This window comes from Lynx rufus, unplaced genomic scaffold (assembly GCF_022079265.1).
Source record: "Lynx rufus isolate CCGP_SWC_20201006 ecotype Redwood Valley unplaced genomic scaffold, mLynRuf1.p SCAF_2, whole genome shotgun sequence".
Classification (NCBI taxonomy): Eukaryota; Metazoa; Chordata; class Mammalia; order Carnivora; family Felidae; genus Lynx; species Lynx rufus.
The window spans coordinates 87215754-87242033 of record NW_025814834.1 but is presented as its reverse complement, the minus strand read 5'-3'; the positions used below and the strand labels follow the sequence as shown (position 1 = coordinate 87242033).

Sequence of the window (26280 nt, the reverse complement as noted above, 5' to 3'; positions counted from 1 at the left end):
TTACCGCCATCTATATTTTGATTTTATCCAATGATGCTCTCATTAATTAACTGTTCTGAAAAACTCATGGTTAAGGTAGTAACATATTTCCCCATGACAGCATTTTGAGGAAAAAGTAAAATACGATGTTATGAAAAGAGGATGAACCTTGGAATCAGGCCAACTGGGTTCAGATGTGGGCCTTGCTACATGCTGTGAAACATTGTCAATGTTCTCAGCTTTAAAATGGGTATGCTACTCAGATAATAAGGTTATTGTAAATGTTATTGTAAGCATTGATAGCATACCGTGTACTTTCTGTCCTGAAGCCTCACATTGTGAAGTGTTCGTTTCCCTTTCATCAAATGTTGATTTCAGGAGCAAGGTTTTAGCTTTTACATATCACTGCCTTACCATGCTATGTAACTGCCTGGTGGTGTGAAAGGCTTTCCAAACTTTTAAGAAAAACATCATAGCTTACTATCCAGCTTGGAAGAAGTAAGTACATAGACTGAAAATATGAACTCGTTTCTTCCTGCTTATATAAATCAGCAGTTTCATTCTCTTTCCCTGCAGTCATTCTCATTGAGGATGCCCAGCTTGACAGGTGAAGCAGGAAAAACTTTGAGAAGGAAAAAGCAAAGCAACTCAGCATTCAGTGTGGCTATTTTCTGAATTTATTGTAACAACTGGCGAGTATCATTTGGTTTTCTTCTAGGACCAAAGACCATTAACTTCTATGCAATATGTGGTTTTTCACTCACTGCAGGTCTGCTTTAAGCATGTTCTAATTCTGAACTGATTAAGTGCAGCTTGATTTCTGGTTGGCAGTTGTTTATAAGTTATAATAGTTTTCTTAGTTATTGTGTGGAATCCACAATGATGCTTACCTTGCATATACAAGATGATGTCTTTGTCTGCAGAAGTCATCTTTGACCACAATACCCACAGGTCTAGGGTAGAAAGACACCACAAATGGCTGTAAGTGTCAACATAAATAACTATCAATAAATATTATGGAATATAGCAAAAGCATTTGGCTTTTATCTTGCTAACCTACCAGAGATAACTGTATGACTTACTGTCACAAGGGATGCTCCCAGTTTGGCTATATACAGCATTTATAAAGTGCCCATCACCATGCTATCTAAACACTTGGACAATCTAATTAGGCTAGTCCAATTACTTGTGTAGAAGTAGAAAAGGTGCCCTTCCTTATATTCCACTCCACTGGAACCAATTTGATTGTATTTGTAAAAGCAAGAAAAGCCTTCTGTGAGAATAGCTTTTCTAGGCCTCTTGTTCCAAGATTAAAAGCCTGTCTGGGTAAAGAAATGACTGTTTCCTATTCCTGAAGGTGATAATGTTCAGAATCAACCTACTCTCCAGTGGTAGAAAACACCACAGCCCAGAGATCTTGATTGAGAACATTCTACTCCCTTTTCTTTTGAACTTCACTCTGGGGGCAGGTAACTGAAAAGTACTTTCTAAAAGCAGTTCACCTGAAGGTGAATTATTTCCAAAGACCTCCTAGGTGGGAAAGTAGTGTTCTCTCCTGGCCTATGGAGTCAGAGTCCTTCTGCTTCTCTCGAGGAGATTTAACTGGGTCAGACCTGAGTTCAGCCTTGACAACGAAAGCCTCCTCTCAGACTTTTATTTCTGACAGACAAGGAGAACTTAGGACGTATTCACCAGTGTGTGTGTATGTGTGTGTGTGTGTCAGGGGGGATATTATCTATGAGCATAATCACTGGTAAACATTTTTAGAATTTAAAGTCAATCAAAGATTGTTAAAAGTAGTGTCTGTGCCCTGAAGTAAACTGTGAATAGCATGCTTGTATAGAAACATAGCATGTTCCTAATACATACCTCAAGATAAAGAGCAGTTATCCATTTATACTGCCATGACTTCTCTCTGAAATTTATCACTAATTCAGGTTGAAGGGAATCAAATTTATCTGATATTTTATTTTATTATATTTCTTATAACTAGGTAACAATCAAGTCAATCTGGCCTGTGAAGTTTCAAAGTATAATTTAAAATTTCCTAGAATTAACATTTACCTTGAAAAATGGGTAGACTATGATTTTGCTCTTTGGTCATCCCATTCATATTGTGCATATTATGTGGCTTGTTGCTCCGTTCAGTTTTTTAACGGTCTTACTTTCTCTTTGTCATCTTTAACTATGATCATAGAGTCTCTACATGTGTCTCATTGATTTCTTATCATTATTGTGGCATGGGATATAATCATGAGTCTTAAGCTGATTTTCTTTCAGTGCCTCAACTCTTCTGATTTCGTTCTTTTCAGTTTGGCACTTCTCTTTTATATCCATTCTTAGTTGTAAGACTTTTCTTCTCTCTTTAAATATACATTTTTGGGGCACCTGAGCGGCTCAGTTGGTTAAGTGTCCGACTCCGGTTCAGGTCATAATCTCACAGTTCTTGAGTTCGAGCCCTGTGTCCGTCTCTGTGCTGACAGTGTAGTGTCTGGAGCCTGCTTCAGATTCTGTGTCTCCCTCTCTGTCTGCCCCTCCCCTGGTCTCTCTCTCTCTCTCTCTCTCTCTCTCTCTCTCTCTCAAAAATAAATAAGCATTAAAAAATTTAAATATACATTTTTGAGGAAACATCTGAGTTCATGGAACATATCCCTGTGCGGTCACATCAGTGCCTTTAGCTAACTGCTCCTTTTCTTTCTCACCAGAATCATTTGCAATTGTCTTCTCATAATTTCCTTTTTTAGATTGTCCTATTCCTCTTGTGCTACCTTCCTATGTAGAAATTCTCACCAGAGGGTCTTTTTTAAAACATATTTATTTATTTTGAGAGAGAGATAGAATAGGCATGCATGTTAGTGAGAGAGTGGCAGAGGGAGCAGGAGAGAGAGAGAATCTTAAGTAGACTCCACACTCAATGTGGAGCCCGACTCGGGGCTTGATCCCACGACTGTGAGATCATGACCTGAGCAGAAATCAAGAGTCAGACGCTTAACTGACTTAGCCACCCAGGCACCCCTGAGGGATCTCAAACAATTTTTCCCTCTGGCCACTAAAACAATGCATATAATTATTGAACACCTACTTCATGACAGGGATTCTATGTGTGTTATCTCATAACCTATCTTTTAAGGTAGGTTAATTGTCTTCATTGTACCAGTTTAAGACTAGAGTTCCGAGAAGACAAGAATAGGCAGTAATGGACAAAGCAGGGTGGAATTTCAGGTCTATTTGGCTCAAAAGTCTGTACTCTCTACTATTCTAATTATTCTCTACTGTAAATTACTGAGTAACTTAAATATTCCTATATCACTATCAAATACTCTGTCAGCTGGATTGTATTTGGCTGGATCAACAGAAAATCATCTCAAAGCAATGAGGAAATGTACTGGCTCAAGTCACTAGAAAGGGTTACTTGAGATAGAGTGAATTAAAGGATTTGTTGATACAGGGATTCAAAGATGGAATCACGGACCCAGGCCCATTCTAAAGCTTTTCTGCCATGCACAGAGCTGGCTTCATCCTAATGCTCCTTGCTCTCATTGTGCAGGATGACCACCAGTAACCACACAAACCATGTCCTTCCTCTGTTATGTCTGGTGAGAAGTAGAGGAGCACATTTGCCAGAAATCTGAGCAACAATTTCCTTTCACCTAATTTATTTGATTTTTTAATCACATACCTATTTCTTAATATAGCCAGGAAATTGCATCGACTTGGATTAAGCAAGGTTGAATGCCAGATCAAGCCTGGGATCTGCAAATGATGAGTCATATAATAGATCCCTGAACAATAGAATTCTGTTTCAAAGAAGGAGCGTTGGATGGACTTCGGATAGGCAGTCAGTGGTATCTTCAGTCCAACTCACCGACTCAACACTCACGTGACAGCCTCTGTTACCTTTGAAACTCTCATACCTGTTTGAAACCACTCACTCCTCTCTGAAGTCACATAGAGCAACTGTAGCTGGTTCCAGGAATCTGAGATTTGTGCTAAAATCTCTTTTGCCGGTATAATGTGACTTCGCTAAGTAACAGATAGCTATCTGCCACCAAAGCATTTACTATGCAAGAGTAAGGAAAGAAGGGCTAACTCCAACCAATGTTTCTATTTATAAAAGTAAACAATGGAAAGCACATGGTGGTTCTTGGTCCAGAGGATGTGTGGTATTCTGTGGAGCAGGAAGAGTGTGAGTTCCATGCCCTGGCTGTGGGGTGACTGGGAGTCAACCAGCCTGGCATCTCCTGATTCTACTTTCTGGAAAACATCTCACTTAACTTTGTCTTACATGGTCACAACTGAGAAAGGTATGGTGAAGGACAGCCTTTATCAGCATCTTCACCCCCAGAGACCCAGGGAAATCTTAAGGAGTTGCTGTCCTTCCAGTCAGGTGTAGGTTTATTTGGTAATAAATTTCTCAAAAGTTAACACTTCTGGTTTATTCGTTGTTGTTGTTGTTGTTTTGTCATTTGTATCAGCTTTCAATAATTCTAGAGATCTTTTATGATCATATGCTGGAAATTTCAGTCTCTCAGCAATAAGCTTCTTTATTGTGCCCATTCCTCTGGTGCTCGGTGCTCTATTTAATTGATGCTATCTTCCTCTTAGAACAGTCCTCAAGAGAAAGTGAAGGAGTAAATGGGCATTCTTCTTTTTTATTTTATTTTATTTTATTTTATTTTATTTTATTTATTTTTAATATAATTTATTAGCAAGTTGGCTAACATACAATGTGTACAGTGTGCTCTTGGTTTTGGGGATAGATTCCCATGATTCATTGCATGCATATAACACCCAGTGATCATCCCAACAAGTGCCCTCCTCAATGCCCATCACCTTAAATGGGTATTCTTCTTATGGAAGGACATTAGAAATAGTCAACACAAACCAACATGGTCTGTGCTTGTGGTTCCAAAATATAACAGATTGGAGTCTAACCAAATTTTTTGCCGCCATGTGACAAGAATAATTGCAAACTTCACAACCTGGAATGGTGGGGCCCTCAGTGCCTCCTTGCTAACTACTATATTCAAACTTTCTTCTGTGTAAAACCTGTTACTTAACATTCACTTGATCCTGTTTTCAAAATTATACCTAGTACTTTCACCCTCCTTCCTCTACATTGTATAATTCTCTAACTCTTAAATGTCTCTTCCAACCTGTAATTCAATCTACAGAATTCTAGGAGAGCCAATGGGGATATCAATTCTGTTTACGAAAATAGATGATTTTCCTATTATTACTTTCAACCAAGTTTCAAAGTTACATATTTCTGGACAGCATCTTAGGAACCAGGAAAGAGATCTTTACCCTGAGAAGTTAAAGCATGGTTTGTGGTTTCACAGAGACAAGAACTGACATCTGAAAAAAGGGAGGACTTTATAAAAAATTATAAGAATAAGAATCGGCCTTAAAACATACAGCTTACGAATTACAAGGGGAAGATCTCAGGAAATCAATCGTTTACAGATAGATCTGCATGAATTCCAGTGAACTGTACGTGTGATGCACCCCCACTGGAGTTACTTGTATTTTAGTACAAGAATGTTAAATTACAAAAGTCAGCACTACATGGTCACAGATAGAAAATGATAGAAGCCTACTGTATGTTTCCTTGAAAGAAATCTCCTAGTCCCTGACCTCTTATCTAGGAGTACTTGTGATGAATAGCCAATAGCATAGGGATGTGTCCAAATTTTATTTCGTCCCACATTTTATTCATTTTGTATTGCTGCCACAAAAAGTTATCATAAACTTAATCACTTGTTTTCTTACAGTTCTGTAGCTTGCTTAGAAGTCCAACAAGGTCTCAATGGGTTAAAATCAAGGTCCTGGAGGGTCTGTGTTCCCTTCTGAATACTCCAGGGAAGAATTCATTTTCTGGCCTTTCCCAGCTTCTAAAAGCCTACATTCCTTGGCTCATGGCTCCCTACCTCTATCTTCAGAACCAGCAAAACATAGAAATGTTATGTCTCTCAGAATATTTCTCCATACTCACCATTTCCCTCTGACCACACACAACCAGGAAATCTCTGTTTTTAAGAAACAGTGTGATTAGATAGGCCCCGCCCAGGTAATCCAGGATAATCTCCTCATCACAAGGTCGTTAATTGAATCCTGTCTGCGAAGTCTTTTTTGCTGTGAAGATAACATACGCATAGGTTCCTTGGGTTAGAACATAGGCATCTTTTAAGGTCCCTTATTCTGCCTACCCCACATGTCAAATAGGATATCACATTGCTTAAATGATAAATACTTGAAATCCTGCATTGTCCTTGCAGAAATTAATGAAATAACAAATGTGTCATCAATGTCAGCTATGAATAGAGAAGTAGGAGGAGATAAGGAGAGGTACAAGCATGCAAAAGAAAGACACTACCCACTTAAGGACTGTGTATTTTATCATGAAAATACAATTATCAATAATAACTACTTTGAAAGTACGTGCACAACAGAGGCATGCTGATTAAATCTTCAAGACAATGCAATTTATCATAATTTGGAATAAATCATAATAAAGGTTCAGAAAAGAAAAAAAACAGTGACGAGAAGCAAAAACGGTTTTAGGCGTGCTTTGTAGATTGAGTGATATTGGAATGGAGAATAGTTAACACTGTTAAACCTATATGCAGGCTAACTTTCAAATCTCATAGGATGGAAAATACTGTGGAAATATTCATCTGAATCTTGACAATATGTTGATGTGACATTCCCATCACCTCCTAAAAGGTTTCCTCACTGTCTTGATTCTATTTTCTTTTTATTTTCAATCATTGTATTGTGTTTAGCATACAGAGCAAAATTTGGCGACAGCTTTGCGTTCTGAATGACTAATGAATTGTTCATCTGTGTGTACGATCTCCCTGGTGCAAACTCTGTGTGAGTCTCTATTCCTCCCTATTCAAAGATGACATCGTTGATTGTGGTGATATTACCCATGTATGCAGATCCAGCTGAAAAGACAAATGAGAGACTAGCATTCCTTTCTAAAACCCCATGCCCTTAAACTAGGTCCTTTGTTTGCAGGCGCAATCTGCTGTTTGACAAGTCTGTATTCTGACTCTTCCTGTTTGTGCAGCCTACATGGCCATCTAACTCTGAATAAGTCACCCTGTTCCTTTTTCTGCTGTTGATCTGTCAGTTATTTTTGTCTTAGAGAAGCCCAGAGATCTGATGGACTTGTGGTTCAAGTCACCGTTATTCCAATTCTTTGAAGAACAATTCCAACTTTCAATTTGAAGCCGAATACATAGACAATTCCTTAAATTCTAGGATACAGGCCACAGAGGGCCACAGAATCATTCCAGTTTACAACACAAAATTTGATTCCAGTAGCACTTCCTAAAGAGGAAGGAGAAGAGAATAATTAAATTCATACAGGAATAAGCTATAATTTCCCATATAGTTTTCTCTCCTCTATGAAACAATCAGAATTTTAATTGTTTTTGGATATTGGAATCAACAGCTAAGTTTAAAACATAAATTTCTAATAAGCCCCAGATCCCTGAGTTTAGACCTTAAAATTTAAATTATAACTAACATTTATTGAGCATTTATTATGTGCCAAGTACTAATCTAAGCATACTGTCAATTTAAGTGTTGCAGCAATCCTAGAATAGGTACCATCATCATCTCTAGTTTACAGAATAGAAAAAAATTTGAAGTATAGGAAAAGTTTTCTTAGTTTACTCAGTGGAGGGACCGGCATTCAAACCTAGACAATGTGGTGCCAAAGCCAGCTTCTTTAGCCATTAAACTGCACTGCCTCTCCCATGTCTCCTGTCTTAGAGCATAGTTGGATATAACTCTGTTACCTATACCAGGGTGGAACCCCGTGAGAGAAACCCAGACTTAGAACTAATGCCCAGAACAGTGTCTGGAATACACGAGGTTGAATGACTGATCAAACTAAACTTAATATGTAATGGGTCAAAATTTGAAGATAGACACAGTGTAGGTACCATTTGGAAATCCAAATAGTAGTGAGAAGAGCAACCATGACTTGTTGAACACCAGCCAGATACCAAAACTGTGCTAAAGGCTTTGTATAAAGTCAATGTGACTTACACAACGCAATGAGGCACTGTCGTTCTCCCTATTTAAAAAATAAGGAAACTAACACTTAGGAAATGTATGTAATTTGTTCAAGGTCTTGTCCGAGGTCAGACCACTAGTACTTTCCAGACCTGAGATTGAAATCCAGGTCTCTCTGGTTTCATGATCCGAAGACTTAACCTCTTCTGCACTAACAGGCTTTAGTCCAGCAGGCCTTTATGTCTCCATCAGGAGACATATATCACATGAAGCCATAAGGGTAAATCTAAGATTAAGTTATATTTTATAATTCACACAAACAACTGACAGCAAGAGGACGACAGGGCTCCAGTCACTAGAAGGACCCAGAATATATCTGATCTCGTGACCAGCATGAAGATTCAGGCAAAAAAGGACCAAGCGGAAGTCCAATGTATCACACCGAAATTAAACTTCGGTCGGGACAAGAGGCAAAGGTGACATGCCATTTAGGTCGCACATACGGATGTAGGCTAGCGTGTCTTAAATGCTCACTTTAAGGTCAGGGCAGACCTTGGACACCAGGGAGGAACTGAGCCCACTGGTGGCAGTTAAGCATTCCATGATCAACGGAAGAGACTTGAGAACTCGGAATAAGGCTCTGCCTAAAAAGGCCCTTCTTGTTTCTTAAGGTTCTTAGAGCAAACGCTGCCTCTGCCTTCCACCTCATTACAGCTTTCTTTATTTACATCGCCTACTTTTTTTCCCTCTCATTGTGCAAAGACCTCACCTCTTTCTCTGTGTTTCTAGCGCTACTGTATTCTTGGTATCAACATGTTTTCTGTGTAATATGTTTAATACCTTCTATTGGAAGATGACAAAACCTGGGTTTGAAAATTAGTGAGACTGATGGCTCCCATCAGTTTGAGTTTGCTTTCTCTGTCACACCACCTACCAGACCAGCAGAAAGGCAGTGCGAAGGACACAAAATCAAGGATACACATGAGGGTGGCTTCTGCCTGCCCCTGCCTATTCCATAGAGCAGCACACTCCAGATTTCATAGTTTTAACAGTCTGCACACAGCGAGGGTTCCAACAGGTCAATGGAGACCAGAACCCTTTGTGGGCCTCCTGCTATTTGCACTGTTTGGTTGTTGGTGGTGATCACATCACCTTTCAAGTTCATCTTACAACCATATTTCTTTCTGGGCCACAATTACATCTCCCATCTTATATCTTCAAACATATTCCCTGTCCTATCAATGAAATCTAAATAAATTGATTTATGTATTTCAAACTATTTGTATTATTTTAAAATAATTATTTTGCACATTGTAGGTGTCTAAAGATGAACATATATTATCTCCATTTAACCAGCAGATAAATTGACCTGACTCACTAAAAAGAATGGGTTAACTGGAGTAAAACATCAGGTCTAGGCCAAAGGAAACCATTGGCAGAAATAACCAGAAAAGAACTCTCAGGAATACTCATTAGTTCTGGCTTTAACTACACTGCCTCCTTTCTACAACTAAATTTTCTTTGAGAACGGTGTGTTAATGGCATGCCTACTGAGAGAACGATGTGTCAGAAAGCTAAATACAATAGTTTATGTTACCAGTTGAACAATATTTGAACGTTTCTATGAGCAATGTTCATACAATATAATGCAATGAAGACACAGCTTTAGGTTTTGCTGTGAAGGGTCCTTTTGTGAAACTACTATTTTGGTTCAGTCATTCAAAAGTTAAGGCTTTATGAACTAGTTTCCTCATAGCAGTGGGGGATTTGCTTCCAGATGTACACGTGTGGTGCTCCGAATATTTCTACTTGAGTGGCTACTGGAAGGAGTAGCTCCTTGGAATGTGTCATTTTGAACACAGTGGCTACTCTAAGGAGTAGCTCCTTGGAATGTGGATCTTTTTGACATATCAGAGCAGTTGGCTGCAATGCATCATTCCTGATTTAGAAGATAATTTTGCCTTTAATGACAAAAGTAAAGGATTATTGATTTGACCAAGAACTTCATATTTATGGATATTTTTAAAAAAATTTTAATGTTTACTTATTTCTGAGAAAGAGACAGAGAGACAGCACAAGCAGGGGAGGGGCAGAGGCAGAAGGAAACACAAAATCTGAAGCAGGGTCCAGGCTCTGAGCTGTCAGCACAGGGCCCAACACAGGGCTTGAACCCACATAGTGTGAGATCATGACCTGAGCTGAAGTCAGACGCTTAACTGACTGAGCCACCCAGGTGCCCCCATTTTATGTATATCTTAAATAAGATTATACTAGAGGGGGTCCTAGCAAAATTTGGGGGTATTTAAACAAATGACAAATTTATAGGTGTCCCATTAAAATAGTGATGACAAAAAAAAAATAATAAAGTCAAGTAGTTTGCTTCAGTAATGATCTATGGTCAGCCATTATTATTATACAGCCATGCCTTCGGTTTGTTTAGCTGGGGGTAGATCTGTGAAATCAGGTTGTCTGTCATTTATTCTCATTTCTATATAATCTTTAAAGACTTAACGATGCAGTATATTCAATTGCCTTCTAAGACTTTATTTGGAATGCTTTGATTTTCTTTAGGTATTTGCTTAAATATAGGTAGAATATTTATATAGGTAAATTCAGACTAGTTGTTTAGTGTGAATTCAGGCTGACATTCTGCTCTTATACCACCAACTGAAGAAGAGAATTATCATTACTGAGCTATTCAGGTCCCCATGATAGAGACTTTCTAAAAAGTTTTAAATATACCACAGACAAATAGTGTGTACTTCATGATATGAAAAGCCCGTTAATAATTTTTATTAATGTAACAGTAGTTAAAACCTAGGCCATGCCATGTCTGCTCTAATAAAGATAGTATTTTACATAAATAAAGGGAGATGCAGAGCATATTTGGAACGGATTAGATTTTCATTTCAGAAGAGGTATAAGAAATGATAGAGTAATTTGGGCCAAGAAGAACTGAAAAGTTCAGATATAGTATTCAATAGACTTGCTTGACATTGACTTTAGTGCAAACTGGTATTTTTGTGTCAAAAATCAAAGTGAAGCTAAAAAACACTTTATTTAATAAAAAGGGTATGAACCTCAACTTAGCCCCACTGATTCAGGAAATGAAGGAAATGCTGAGCCAATAAGGCAGAATACTTTTTTTATGAGATTGGGTGTTCTTCCACTTGCCACAGTACCCTTTAATGTTCCAGTGTGAGAATAAGTTCAATTAATATCTACATTCATTTGCTTTGCCTACAGTAGAAATATCCAAGGGCAGTGGTAAAACACATAATTTAGAGTTGGTTTAAGCTCTAAGTTGAACACACACATATCAAGAAGTTATTTTGCATTCCTACTTTTTCTTTGATTCCTGAAACTTTGAGCTATTCCATAATGGAATAACTGCTAATGAATTTTCCCTCCCATTCTAGACAACTGTACAATTTGACAAAATCTAAGAGGCCTTAAGATATTGAAAAATAAAAGAAGGGAATTGCGCGAAATGAACCTCATGATTGCTCTGGCTTTGTATTTGGATACACATTGATGTTGCTGCATAGGGAAATGGAGACCAAAAAGAATAGTAGTGTTGTTCCGCTGAAGAGGCAGAAGCCAAAATTCAGGACTGCTAAATTGGCTGGAATTTATGGAGGCTGGTTTGAGTAAAGGAGCCTTGAAAAGGGGGCTTCCAGAAGTTTATCTGTCGATTCACTGTATGTGTGTGCCTAAGAGCCGTGCTACGTGTGCAAAAAATCCCCATGAGGTCTAACAGAGATACCCTGGTTCAGGGTTGAAACTGAAGCAAGATAACAGAAGTCTTACAATACTGAGAAACACTGGAGTTTCAGTTTCCAGAGTACAGAAATCTCTCTGAGCAATTTTAAATTTTAAGTGACACCTCAGAAAGCCGGCAACTATCTAATAAGACCTAGAATTGTGTTCAAAAGTGAAACAGGCTTACCCTAACATATAAATAAAAAAGCCTCACAAGACCAAAAGTATCTGACAAGAATTTAGTTACTTTCCATAAAAACTTAAACTCATTAAAGAAAGACAACATAATCCAGATTGCCTACAATATATCATCATCCATAGTGATACAATGGAGATTGCTAGAGATGTAAAGAAGCAAAAGATATGGCCCACAATCAAGAAAAAAGCAGACAACAGAAACAGAAGTTAAGATGACCGTGACAGTAAAATTAGCAAACAAGGATTTTAAACTAGCTATTATAAATATATTCAAAGACTTAAGGAAAACATATCCTTATTGAGTCAACAGATTGAAAACCTCAGCATAGAAATGTAGGAAAAAAAAAAGAGAGAGAAGGAAAGGAAAGGAAAAGAAAAGAACGGACCTAATAGAAGTTCTAGAACTGAAAAGTCAGCATCTGAAGTAAAAACATTTTTACTAAATGCACTTATCAATAGAAAGATATTTACAATATAAAGCATTAGTGAACTTGAAGACAGATAATAGATATTTTCTATTATAGATATTCTATCTATTTTACATATATATTTGGGGGAAATGACCTAAATATCCCAAATTTGATGAAAACTTCAACTTATAAATCTAGAAACTTCAGCAAATATTAAGCAGAAAATATATGAAAGAAAAGCAAAAACCCTAAACAACAAATTTAAACTCACAACCAGGGGCGCCTCGGTGGTTCAGTTGGTTAAGCCTTTGACTTTGGCTCAGGTCATGATCTCACAATTTGTGAGTTTGAGCCCCGCATCGGGCTCTGTGCTGACAGCTCAGGACCTGGAGCCAGCTTCGGATTCTCTGTCTCTTTCTCTCTCTCTTTGCTCTCCCCAGTTTGCACTCTCTCTCTCTCTCAAAAATAAACATTTTTTTAAATAATAATAAATAAACAAACTTAAAACCAAAGATGGAAATAAAAAAAATTTAAGTTTACATAGAAATTAAAATATAATTTATGCATATATGGAAACTTTGTGAATTGTGACTAATTTCTCACTAAAAACTAAGGTAAAGCATCTTTAAACTGCTTTTAAAAAATCAGTTCAGTATCTTGCGATTTTTATTCAAAATTGATCAAAATTTCCTAGCCAGTATTATAGTAAAAAAAAAAAAAAAGAAGCTTGGAACAATAACTCACAAATGACATTATTATTTGCGTAGAAAATGCTAAGGAATCTATTAAAAAAACTATTATTACTGGAAATAATAAGCAAATTTATAAAAAAAAAATCATATGATCAAGATCAGTAGGGGCGCCTGGGTGGCTCAGGCAGTTAAGCATCCGACTTCTTCTCAGGTCATGATCTCATGGTTCGTGAGTTTAAGCCCCACATCAGGCTCTGTGCAGACAGCTCAGAACCTGGAGCATTCTTTGGAGCATCCCTCTCTCTGCTCCTCCCCCACTTGCACTTTTGTCTCTCTCTCTCTCTCTCTCTCTCTCTCAAAAATAAATGAACATTTAAAAAAAAAGATAAGTAAAGAAAAAACAATTAAATATGTGTATGCAAGCAAGCAACAAACAGTTATAAATTGAAATTTTAAGGATTTAAATTAAAAAATATTCAAAAATTCCAAAACATTGTTGAGAGAAATTTGAAAGACCTAAATGAATAGTGGAATATATACCATGCTCATGGATTAGAATATCCAATATAGGTAAGAAGTCAGTTCTACTCAGAGTGCCTGGGTGGCTCAGTCAGTTAAGCTTCCAACTTCAGCTCAGGGCATGTGTCATGGTCTGTGAGTTCGAGCCCCACATTGGACTCATGCTGAGAGCTCAGAGCCTGGAAACTGCTTCAGATTCTGTGTTTTCCTATTTCTGTCCACCTCCCCTGCTCACTCTCTCTCTCAAAAATAAATAAACATTAAAAAATAAAATAAAGCCTATTAAAAAAAAGAAGTCAAATCTACTCAAATCGATCTACATATTCAACACGATCAAATTTTCAACATTTTTGTAGGCATTGATATGGTGATTCTAAAATTAATATGGAAATGAAAACAGCATAGAACAGTCAACATAATCTTGAAAAGAGGAAAAAAATCCATGGGAAAGAAGGAAAGAAAAGTCTTTTCAACAAATAGAACTAGAGCAGTTGATTAGGAAATGAAAAATAAACAAAACCTTTGGTTCCTACCTCACGTCCACAAAATTAATTTGAGATTGATCATAGACTTAAAGGTAACATCCAAGTCTACTTAGCTACATATTGTAGAATACCTTCAAGACCTGGGAAGTAGGCAAAGATGTTTTTATTTTATTTTTTTAAGTAATCTCTACCAAACGTGGGCTTGAACCCATAACCTTGTGATCAATAGTTGGCATTCATCCCATCATCCCAGGCAGGTGCTCCTTGGCAAAGATTTTTTTAGACAAGACAGAAATTAATAACCTTAAAAGAAAAATTTGTACTGAACTTTATAAAAGTCACCATTAAGAAAACAAAAAGCAAGCCACAAATTGGGGGGGGGGGATGCTCATAACACATATATCTGACAAAGGCCTTATGTATATAAATGCAGGATATACAAATATCTTACAAATCAAGAAGACAACAAACAACCCTATAAAAAAATGGACAGAATATTTGAACAGATCTTCACAAAAGAAGATATACAAATGGTCGATAAACATCCAAAAACATGAAAGGTATATTGACATTAACAGTCAGGTCATCGAAGAAATGCAAATTAAAACCACAATGGAATACAACTTTAACCAATCAGAATGGCTAAGATTTGAAAGGCTAATAATCCTAAATATTGGTAAATATAGCAACTAGAATTCTTGCACATTACTGAGGAGAACATAAAATGATATAATAATTTTTGAAAAATGTTAGGCATTCTTAAAAATTGAACATACTCCTACCTATGACTCAAAAATTGTACTACTTATGTACCCAACAGCAATAATCAACAAAAAAACTTGTACAAGAATCCAAAAATTTTTTTATTATAGCCAAAACTTTAAAATGACTCACACGTTCATCAAAAGGAGACTCTGTCAATAGATCAAATAATGAAATACTATTAAGCATGTAAAAAGAACTACACACACAAGAAAATGAATCTTAAAAATTTCCTTGAGAAAAAGAGTTCAGACACAAAAGCGTATATACCTACATGATTCCATTTACATGAAGTTCAAGAACAAGCCAAATTAATCTATTATGACTGAATCTATTATAATCAGAATAATGGTTGCATATGAGGGAGTAGAAGATTGACTGGAAAGATAGAAGTTTCGATGGTGAGAAAATGTGCTATACATTGTTCTAATTCAATTAAGTTGTTGGTTACGTGAGTGCATACATTTGTCAAAGTTAATCAGATTGTACATTTAAGATTTGCGCATTTAACTGTATGAATTTTACCTCAATTTTACTTCCACTAAAAAACAGAGTTCCAGGAGTTATCTGTTTCGTTGTTTCATTAATCCTTATGGTTCCAGTGATTTTAAAGTTAACTCAGGGCGCCTGGGTGGCTCAGTCGGTTAAACATCCGACTCCAGCTCAGGTCATGATTTCTCGGTTCGTGGGTTTGAGCCCTGTGTCAGCTTCTGTGCTGACAGCTTGGAGCCTAGAGCTTGTTTCAGATTCTGTGTCTCCCTCTCTCACTGCCCCTCTCCTTCTCAAGATCTGTCTGTCTTTCAAAAATAAATAAACATTAAAATTTTTTTAAAAAGATGTTTAAAAAATAAAATAAAATAAAAATAAAGTTAACTCAGAGCCTCTGAAAGTGGTGGAGACCCAGTCTACCAGCTAGACAAAACTCTTCTTTTTTAAGACTTTTTAAATTTTTATTTAAAGTTTATTATTTTGAGAGACAGCACAGGTAGGGGAGGGACAGAGAGAGAGAGAGGGAGAGAGAGAGAATCCCAAGCAGGCTCTGTGCTGCTGAGTAATTAGCAGCTGACTGAGTAATTAGGCAAAACTCATAAAGCAATAAAATGAAATAGGAAATTTAACCTGATGAGCCTGTCTAGAGATTTCTGTATTGTGAACATGAAATTTTGAAACACATGGTTGGTGTACTCGGTAACTAAATCATAAGTTTGGACTCCAGAATCAGTGGGTAAATCAGGGAATGCATACTGCTGTATTTATCTTTAGACGCTGCAGTAGGGAATGAAGCAAAACTCCTTGATTATTGGAATCCTTAGCTCCACTTCCATGCAACCTTTCTGGATTCTCTCAGCTACATTTTTCTTCTTCAAATCCCCATAGAAATTTATACTATTTCTTTACTGTGCTTTGCATTTTAATTTTGTCCATGTTATATCACTCCTCCTAGTTGATATGTCCTTAAGACTAAAAATCATTATCTCTGTCACTCATAGTACTTAGAACATTATTTAATTTAAACCAGGTGCTTGGTAAAGTTTTTAAGTATTTGATGGGTTGAATTTTATTGGACAAGATGAAATAATGTTTGCAGGTAATAGAGTCACAGATCAGGCGATATTAATAGGGATTCAAAGAATTGAATTCATTTGTGCATAACAAAGTTATTGAGGACTTACCCTGTGAAGAAACAGAGATGAGAAACTTAAAAACCAAAGATGAACAAGGTGTAGTTTCTGCATGCAAAGTTCTACTACGCCATCAGAGAAAAGACAATATGTATGACTCATGTGCAATGAAAAGGGAAAAGTCGTGTGAAAAAAGAGAGGACGATATTAATTCTTTTGAAAATTCAAAAGGAGAAGAATATGGTTGCCTCTATTTTGACTCTCCTTTAAGAGAGCCTTGCTATCCACTACATCAAATTTAACTCATGTTCAGTGTATGCATGCTGGTAAAACCATAATAAATATTAGTAAGAAGTCCTAGGGATTCTCTAGTCAATAAAGAGTCAAGAAAAAAAATACCTTTTATAGAGGAGAACATTCAGTGTTCCTTCTAGAAATCAAGTGTGAATGAATGTGATGCCAAAATTTGCTTGTTCCTTTCTTCCTAATGACAAAGACCACTAGCCTATGACAAGCCCTGATTTTTAACTGCATTTTTGTCCATTACTAGATAGATGACTTGGTCATTCACTTTACTCCTCTGAAAAACATAGCCTTTACATCCATGAAAATGGGAGGATAGGACAGAATGGATTCCAGGGTCTATCCCAACTCTAAAAATGTCACAATTCTTCTATGTTCTGTGGCCTTATGATTCTAATTATATTTGATAAGATCTTTTATGTGATTTTGGTGATTGAAATGAGGTTGTCAGGTTTCCCAAACTTCATTGATCTATATGCTAATTTCATTGATGATATTTTCAGTAATATTTTTCTGAAAACCAAATGACTTTTATACTTAAATATATTTAGCTTTATCCTAAGTAATACTGTCCATAAAAGCATACATTTTAAGTGTTACACTTTCTTAATACTCTTTAAAATAAATACATAAAGATTAAATTTGTCTCTTATACCCCCAATAATATGTGTATTCTACTTTAAGAAATACTACTTTACTGTATTAAGACTTATCCAATGTCTTTGCCAGTTGACAGTCAGTTATAAATGTTATCAGAATAGGTCAACCTATATGCAGCAGTATCTATAAAGACTAAAAAAAATATATAGTGCACTCAATCAGAATCTTCTAAATCCTGAGATTCAACTCGTAAGTGGGTATGTGCATTACCTGGAAAACAATTTGCAAAATAGATTTTTAAAGTTCAGAATAAATTGGAGAAAAGGCTACATTACATTTGAACCTTAATAAATACTTAATAACCCATAAGACAAATAGCCATGAATTACTAGAATGATTTCAAGCACAGTGCTTCTGCATAGAGCCAACCTGCTCTCTTCTTTTTGCTCATTAGAAAACAGGAGTTATAATATTGCAAAGTTTATTAGCTCTGTTGATTTGTGTATTTTATAAAATAAGACATTTGAATAATATGGAACCAGAACCATTAGGAAAATCTATTTCCTTTCTCTTCTTTCTCTTCTCTATCTAGTCTCCCCTGCCCAAGATAGCTGTAAAATGTCTTTCGTGTAGAGAGGGAAAAACATGAAGATTCCTTTAACTCTGTCCTCTTTTATGGAGGTTGTTTATTTCTTGAATGAGGGATGTGTGTGTGTGTGTGTGTGTGTGTGTGTGTGTGTGTGTGCAAGCTTAGGTCCTCAGGTGGAACCGTGGTTCCTGTGCTTTCGTCCTCGAAGCTGTTTTTCTGGAAGGGAATGGAGGCAGCTGTGTTTACAGCTCAAGTCTTGGCATACATTTACCAGAATCTATTATTCATATCATTCAGTATCAGGGAGAGATCTCAGGCCACCTGTCTATCTGACAAATTCACCCTTTTGTGAGCTTTCTGTTCATAGCAAATTATGTTCACATTGATGAATTGAGTTTTTATGAGCATTGCTAACTAACATTCTCACAGAAGGCCAGGGGCAAGAGCCTGCAAGTGTTGCTGGTCCACAAGTAAATGATAAAAAAAGAAAAAAGAAAAAAAATGGTAGTGTTTAAGGACAATTTGCCATGGAGGGATAGTTAAATCATTTGGCAATGCCTTAATATTTATAATTCCAAGACTTTCCATAAATTATTGTAAATACTTTGCTTATAACAAACAAAAACAGAGAAAAAAAATCCACACATTATTTTTCTCTGTAACATACAATATTTTTAAAAAATGATACCACATTTTGACAGGTAACCATTGACCAGGGCAAACCATGGGGTTGTTGAAGTATGCCCAGCATTAATAAATCCCGCAATTTTATACTATAATGTGGAAAACTTGCAGCAATTATGGCTTAAATTCCAGATTCGTATTTCCATAGATACAAAATGGATTTTTTTTAATCTCTAGAAATCCTATACTGGTTATAAAGCTAAGCCATGTGGCATGAGTTAAATAAATGAGAGCAATCTTTCACAAAAGGCTAACAGAAATCCTTCTAAATGGTGGGTGGGGATATACCCCATGTTCATGATAGAAATGAAGATTTCCTTCAGTTTACATACAGAATTGGTTCTTCTCTCAGGCTTCTGAGAAAAGTCGCCTGCATTTATTCTGACTCTTGTTCTGCATTTCATTTAAAGCTGCTGAAAAAGAGGAGAGAATTTCACAAGAAAGACACATTCTAGTTTTACTGTACCCACATTTCAAAGCTCTAATTCAGAATCTACTTAAAATGATAAACCTGCTTAGGTGGGCGATCTACTACTCCGTATGTATTTAAATAAAAAAGCAGCAAAACAAATTTTACGGGATAGTGAGTGAAGAATATCGTCAATAAAAATCCATCTTCTCAGTTCACTCCAGAACTATGACCCTGTCATCCCCAAAGCCAGATTATTACCTTTGATAAAGTACAATCTTATTCTCTTAAGTCTTAGTAAAAGTCAGTGGAAAAATTTTAAGCTCTTCACGGTAGCCTGCCAAAATGTGTCAGACACATCACCTTTCAATGCAAAGACACCATAGCACAAAGAACACTTGGCATTATCCCTCGAAAATGCACACCTTTCGGAGGAGCAAATGGGAAGTGTAGTCTGTTAAACACCATATGTGAGGGAGCCGCACCAGTCTTATTTTTCCTTCCAAATGCTACAAGCTGCTATCTGGATGTGGTGTGTGTGACTCTGGGACAAAATTGTTGACAGCCAAGTGTCTACCTGGTCCCAATGTCAGTAAGCCTGTTGACCACTTGGGTATACTGCTCAGTATGATACTATGCTTTTGTATCTCTGAGAAATAGATTGCCTAGGCCTTTATGTTAATTCAGTAGCATATGTGAAAGTTACAAACTTACCAGTGGCTGCCATTGACCTCAGAATTATGGGTAAAATAGGGGACTGGGTTTGCCATCCTGACAGTATGAAGAGATTCAGAGGCAGGCAATTGAAAAAAAAATGTCCTTTTCCTTCTGTTCTAAATATATTACAGATAGATGTTTACATCTTATTAAAAATAAATTTTGAGAGAGTCGTGGCAACAAACTGCTGCAATCACAGGTTTGATTGGAATTCTCTGTGGTAAGCATGGTGCCCATTCATCCCGGATTCTCGGTAACAGTTCAGTTTTCACACAGCCCATCCTTTCATCAAACTATGTTTCTATTTTATTTCAGAAGATATGATAAATGCAGCTTTAAGGCAACAGGGCAAATTTACCTGCAATAATTTCTCACTGTAAGATAATGGAAATTAACACAGGAGATAGAGACTGAGGGTTTTCGCCCATAAGCAACCAGTTTGAGATAAAGTGTGCATTCTTTGGTGGCAAAGGCACGGCAGGCAGCATTCTGCAGCTCGGTGCCATATTCATAGTGTCAAGCTAAAGGACCACCATTTTGCTCCCTGGAACTGCTACTGCATTTCAAGCGTTGCTAGAAGGCTGGAAGTTGGCTGCAGCTGGGAGAGCATTGTTCTTTTTTTAACCCATGCGATAGGTATCTTCAACAGTGTCAAACAAATTTGTAGAGCTGGTGATTAGTTGCCCAAAGAGCATAATGTATGCATTATTAATTAAAGAAGGTAAGTTTGGCTAATTGTCATTTCTATACAGTAGCAGTGCACTAAGATACATTTTAACAATCTATAAATAATTGATAATTTTTTTTCTTTCATCTTCCTTCCTAGTTTGCATAAAACTAATGACTTGGTAAATGTTACTCACTTCAAAATATTCCACCGCTTCTATGAAAATTAAACTAACACTGTAACCTTAGCAAATAAGAAGATTTTTTTTCTTTTATTGCAGGTTAAAAAAAGATAGGAAATATAACACTTGTAACAAAAATGCGATTCTGTGAAATCCAAATGAGAATCATAAATAATATAAAATCGGCATTAAGAGTGCGACTTTAATAAACAGGATTGACTTTTAAAATATGAAGATGCATAGATGTATGATCACATATATGTTCCTGTAACCCCAAAGTCTCACTTGTTCAGCTTTCAAGAGCCTAAAACTACTGCCCAAAGATTTGCTCCAGGATATTGCCCATGCCCGGCGGTGGTGTTTGTAATACCTACTAATAGCTACGTGAATGATCTTTTAAATCTGGTTGGCAGAGGACACAACATTTTTCTCAAATGAGATGTTTGCGTGTAGTTTCTGTATGCTCTGTTGATTTGACTATAACACCTAGCTGGTTCCTTGTAGCAAGAGATTTACTGCAGCAAAAGTACCTACTCCTCCTTCTTTTAAGGAGCTCTCTGTTATTTTTACAAATCCGCAATCTGTCAGTCTTGTGTAATAGCATAAGAGCTTACTCTCTAATTTTCAATGCAACTGAATACATTCTCGGAGTTATTGATGGCACTATAATTTTACGTTTATTTTGTTTGGAATACATTGTGGTTAAAGAAAAGATTTTTTAAGAAGACCCACAAACTAAAGTATTGCCTAAGTGACATATTGTTATTTAAGCCTTCGTTGAGTCTTACATATGCTTCATTATGATAAAAAACAGGTTGTAAGGACTGATTCTGTGACCTTTTTTTCTCATTTTAACCCTACTGATATGTCACCCATGGCAACCTTAAACTGATTTTAATAGAGTCGATCCTATTATTCATTTAAATTGAGGTGCAAGAGCACTTAGACCAGGAAAATTTGCATTCAGCAAATGGGGATTTGATGAGCAAAAATGATAAGATATATGTTGTATAACATGGCCTATTTTGCTAGCAAATAAACAGCTCTTGAAATTGATAAACTTCAGAATATTTTATCCTCAAATGTTTATACATAAATGATTAAAATGCATTAGCAATTCTGCTTTTGAAAAAAAAACATATTGGGAAAACAACACAGTTGTGTTGCTTAAATTTGTAATTAACAAATTTATTACTAATTCTGTTCAGTTCTTTAATATGCTGCATTCCTGAAGAAGAACATTAATACACAATGGCAGAAAGAAGCTAATTTTAAGACTTTGGAGAAATGAATGTCTTTTAATGCTGTGTGTTTCTCTTATCTACATGCCACATTATTGTAATAAGTACATTCAGGAATAATTTCTTTTCAAATATTTTTACAAATCTTGCTCTTATTTGCATGCAAGTAAGTTGTCAGCTTAAATCTTTGAAATGCAAAATATATCTCATTTCTATATTTCATCAAGGAGCCTTTCATGTTTAATAAATTACAACTTAGATCCTCCAAGACTTTGTTTTTCATTAACTAAAAGCAAAAGGATACATTTAAAATCTTAATCACAACCTGCAAGGGTATTTGCATGTTGCTGATATTTGTCTTGATGGGACTTTTAATATTTGCAAACTAATCAGGATAGCAAGGTTATACCAATAATTTCTGAAGACAAAAACTTTCTGCATTATTTTCCTTATTATAGTCAGAGAACTTAAAAAAAAAAAAAAACTTTCAGTGCCTCAGCCCCAATAGTCTTTTTTTTTTTTTTGCACATACTCGTCTCCTAAAGATTTTAATTGGAGAAATGGCCACATCTCAGAAGCACTATCGAAAAACATGTAGAAGAATGTCACATCTGAGTTCGGGCTAGTCTTTTATTAGTGCTCGATCAGCATGTATTGGACAGAATTGTTAGCAACACAAAACAAGCAAGGTAAACCACCTAGCACTGCCACCCGAATAACATAACCACCTCATGATTCTACATAGATGTGTGGGGACAGGAGAAACCAGAGATCTTCACTCTTTTAACTCTAAGTTAGACAGGAGGTAAGGGTGTTTCTGATTTTTCAGTTTTAGTTGTTATTTTTATTTTGTCCAAACATCCTAGCTGATCTTGCAGAAAGTCTTGTGGACACTGGAATAAGATGGATCATCTCATCTCCACAAAGGCAAAAAAAATCTTGACAGCACTATATCCTTGGTGGGGGTGTGGGGGGCGGGGGGACTCCCATGGGCCACAGCAATACAATGTCACAGAAGAGGCAAACTTCTGCTGAACTTGCTACCCTGAGACCTTCGGTTAATCTTTTGCTCTAGAATGGAAGATCAAAAATCCCGAGCAGTTTAAAAAATATGCAGCTAATGTCATGCAGTTAAACTGATGTAGCATGCATGTTGTTTTGCAAGCTAACAGGTTAAATATGGCTTTGCTTTAAGATTCCCATCAAATTTCGTTTTTATAGAGAAATCTCTGAAAGCAGAAGGGGTTGAGGGAGGGTGAGGTAAAAAGAAATAAATCATTGTAGTCTCAGGAACAGTAATCCTTGTTGAGGATTTTGGCTGATTGATATAAATAACATCGTCCCCGCCATCTGTCCGAAGAGGGACCTTTCCAGTCAGTGTTAAGCTGCAACGGCAGAATAATTAATGAATGGTGTCCTTTGTGCTGGTAATAAAGACAAGACAAATTATGTTATAATCCAACTGCTGCTCATTTGTCACAGCCAAATAAAATGTCAAATAAAAGTGAGGGGGGCACTGTGTTTGTTTAATGGACTGCAAGCTACCTGTTTCTATTGTTGACAGACAACCAGAGTGTAAGTTCTCTATGTTGCAGGAAAGAAAAACCTACAAACGGAATTCGCATTTCCTGGAGGGTGGGGGTGGGAATGTAGGGAGACCATGGGGGAGAACTGACAGATAAACATTGAAGTAAGTTTTAATTAGAGAGCTATAATACTACCCGCTCCTCTGAGTAAGTTGGTGGCGATTAGAGTGCAAAGCGTTGCCTGGAAAGTCCAAGTTCAAAACACAGACAAGCTATTTGCAAATCTGTAAGAATTTGGTAGGGCTCTCATCTTGCATTTTCAGGATAGACACATTCATCCAGTTGCTAGGAAAGCCAAATAATGAAAACATAGCTGGGATTTAGCAAGTTCCACTGGGAATTACCTATGATAGAGGGCAGGGCTGCACTTCCTCAGAACATGCTCCTGCTGTAAAAATTCACAAACCTGGCATTCATACAGGCATCTGTCGCTTGCTCTAATGCCAGTTCATAGTATACATACAAACATCTGCTTCCGTGCACAAAGGGATACAGAGCGCTTGACAGGTCTGTGTTAGCAGGGTTCGCAATGCCAGTTCTTTATGCAAAAACCCTAATGCTTCCCGTCAAGCCATTAGAAGTGATACAATCAGCCCAGGCCCCATTAAGCCATCAGTGTCCACCTGTGATAAAGATGGCCATTTGTTTTCTTAAAGCCCACTTAATGTCTGCTTAACTCAATTTGTCAGGAAATGTAGAACAATTTCCTCACAGCCTGAAATTTGGTAGTGGTTCAAAGTCAAAAGGCCAGGTCTAGTCCTATTCAAATGATATAATAAACAGTCTTCAAATCGAAATCTCCCTTGAGGAGCTGATGTTTACTTTTTTTGAAAAAAAAATACGTTAGCTGGGGAAGAATATCATTTGCATCCTTTATTATTATTTTCTTTTTTATTTCTAAAATCCTAGAATATGTCTACCAGTGAAAAGGCCCACTGCTTGCTTATATGAGAAAATAACTTTATTCTTTTTTTTAAAATTCAGCCAAAAACTTGTTTTAAAAGAACAGAACGGCCTTGGCAAAACACTAGTCCCTTACTAGAGCAATCACTTCCAACCTCTTTAAGGAATGTCATTGTAATGTGTGTACATTTACTTTTTAGTCTAATTTTGTTTAAAACATTCTCCATATTCTTACATTTCTAGCTATTTGTTGGAGATTGCCTTTTTATTTCCCTTAAACTAAATGATTGCTTTTGAAAATACTTCATTTTGAAGTGATATGAATCAAATATGGGTGGACATTGCACCCATCTCAACTCACTTCAAGTCACATGGCCAATTACACCTGCATAAATATGTCTGGTCAGCTGCAGGACAGAAAGGAATCAGAAGACATTTCTAAGATTAACCATCAGGGGGCCCTCTTAAATATTACAGATACACTGGCTTCCTACCCATTGCAGATTAGTGGTCCTTACAAACTGAACACTAATTTTGAATAAAATTTAAACCAAAAAAATTTAATTTTTATTTGCCCAGCAACTCACACATTCTGAATATTTGACTTTTGGTTATTTGTGTTTCTACTTGTAAGAATTAGGCCCTGACTATTGAGGCTAACTATGAACAGTAATTTGTCACTATGCATGTAAAGTGACCTAAAGAAGTGAGTCAATTCAATCAACCAGATATTAACTGGGAATCTAATATGTACAGAAAAATTGGGACAGAAGTAAAGTTTAAGGATATAAATTAGCTGGAGACTTCCTCATTCTTTGATTTTATAAGCAGAGAAAGCCTTTGAATATAGTTTCCAAAAGAGACGAGAAATGGGTGTGGCTTAAAGGGATAGGTGTATTTCAGCACAAAATGAATATCAGCTTATTTTTTAACTTCAAAATACTACCATGAAATCTCATCCTTGAACTAGTGCTATGTTTATAAGTTTTAGTTTCCACTCTTCAGAAGTTCAGTCGAATAAGCAATATAATACTCTAAGAAAAGATTTGTTTGAGGAAGAAACAGAAATTAGAACATGGAACTAAAATATATTTACATACAAGGCCCTGCGGGATCAGCTGCCTTTCTTCAGGTTGCAAATATATAGTACTGTGCACTGTGGCACTTTCTATCTTCTGTGTTCTCCCTGCAGTCACCCTTAGCCCAATATTTTCAGCCATGAGAAGAAAGTGTCAAATTTTGACTTTGCTTTCTTGATTCTGGAATATATTCACGAAACAAGAAAGTAACTGCAACAGAAATACCTAGAAGAAAGTCTAGTACATTATTTTCCTAGAAATGGTTTCATCTGTGAAAATAGCATGTTTTCCTGTGTCATAGAGCAACTGAAGGTTATCATGTATACCGAACGTGGAGAATTATCTTTATTATCATGATAGCACATACTCATTACAGGAAATTTGGAAAACGAATTTTAAAAATGAAAGAAAATCATCCATACTGCTCTTCAAAGAGAACTTCTGGTTAATATTTTGGTATGTTTTCTACTAGGCTTTTCAATAAACTATTTAGTAAAGACACATAATTATGTGGTATCTAAGCAATTATACAAGCTTATTTTAAATTGTCTCTTGTAACAGATTATAAAAGTAATAAATATTTATTGAGGCTAACTTGAACAGAAAAGTAAAAAGAAGAAAATTAAAATCACTCTAAATTTCATCACCATATTCTGGGGATATTTCTTTCTGACCTGTTTGCTTGACATTTTTTCCCTAGCCTACTTAGATTCTTTAAAAAAAAAGTATGTCACGTAGGAAAATTCATATACAATCCCTATTACTACTTGATTTGTCAGTCTTTATCACTTCAACTGTCCCCAGACTCAGTTTTTTCAACACAATTATTATAGATACAAAACATGTTTACCAAAGAGTCTT

The 26280-nt window shown here is 36.4% G+C and overlaps 1 protein-coding gene across 2 annotated transcripts in view; it reads left to right on the top strand.

Annotated features, from left to right (window-relative positions):
- The window catches only part of ARHGAP15 (Rho GTPase activating protein 15), a 619400-nt gene that overhangs the window by 516469 nt on the left and 76651 nt on the right, over window positions 1-26280 (top strand). The window lies entirely within an intron of this gene.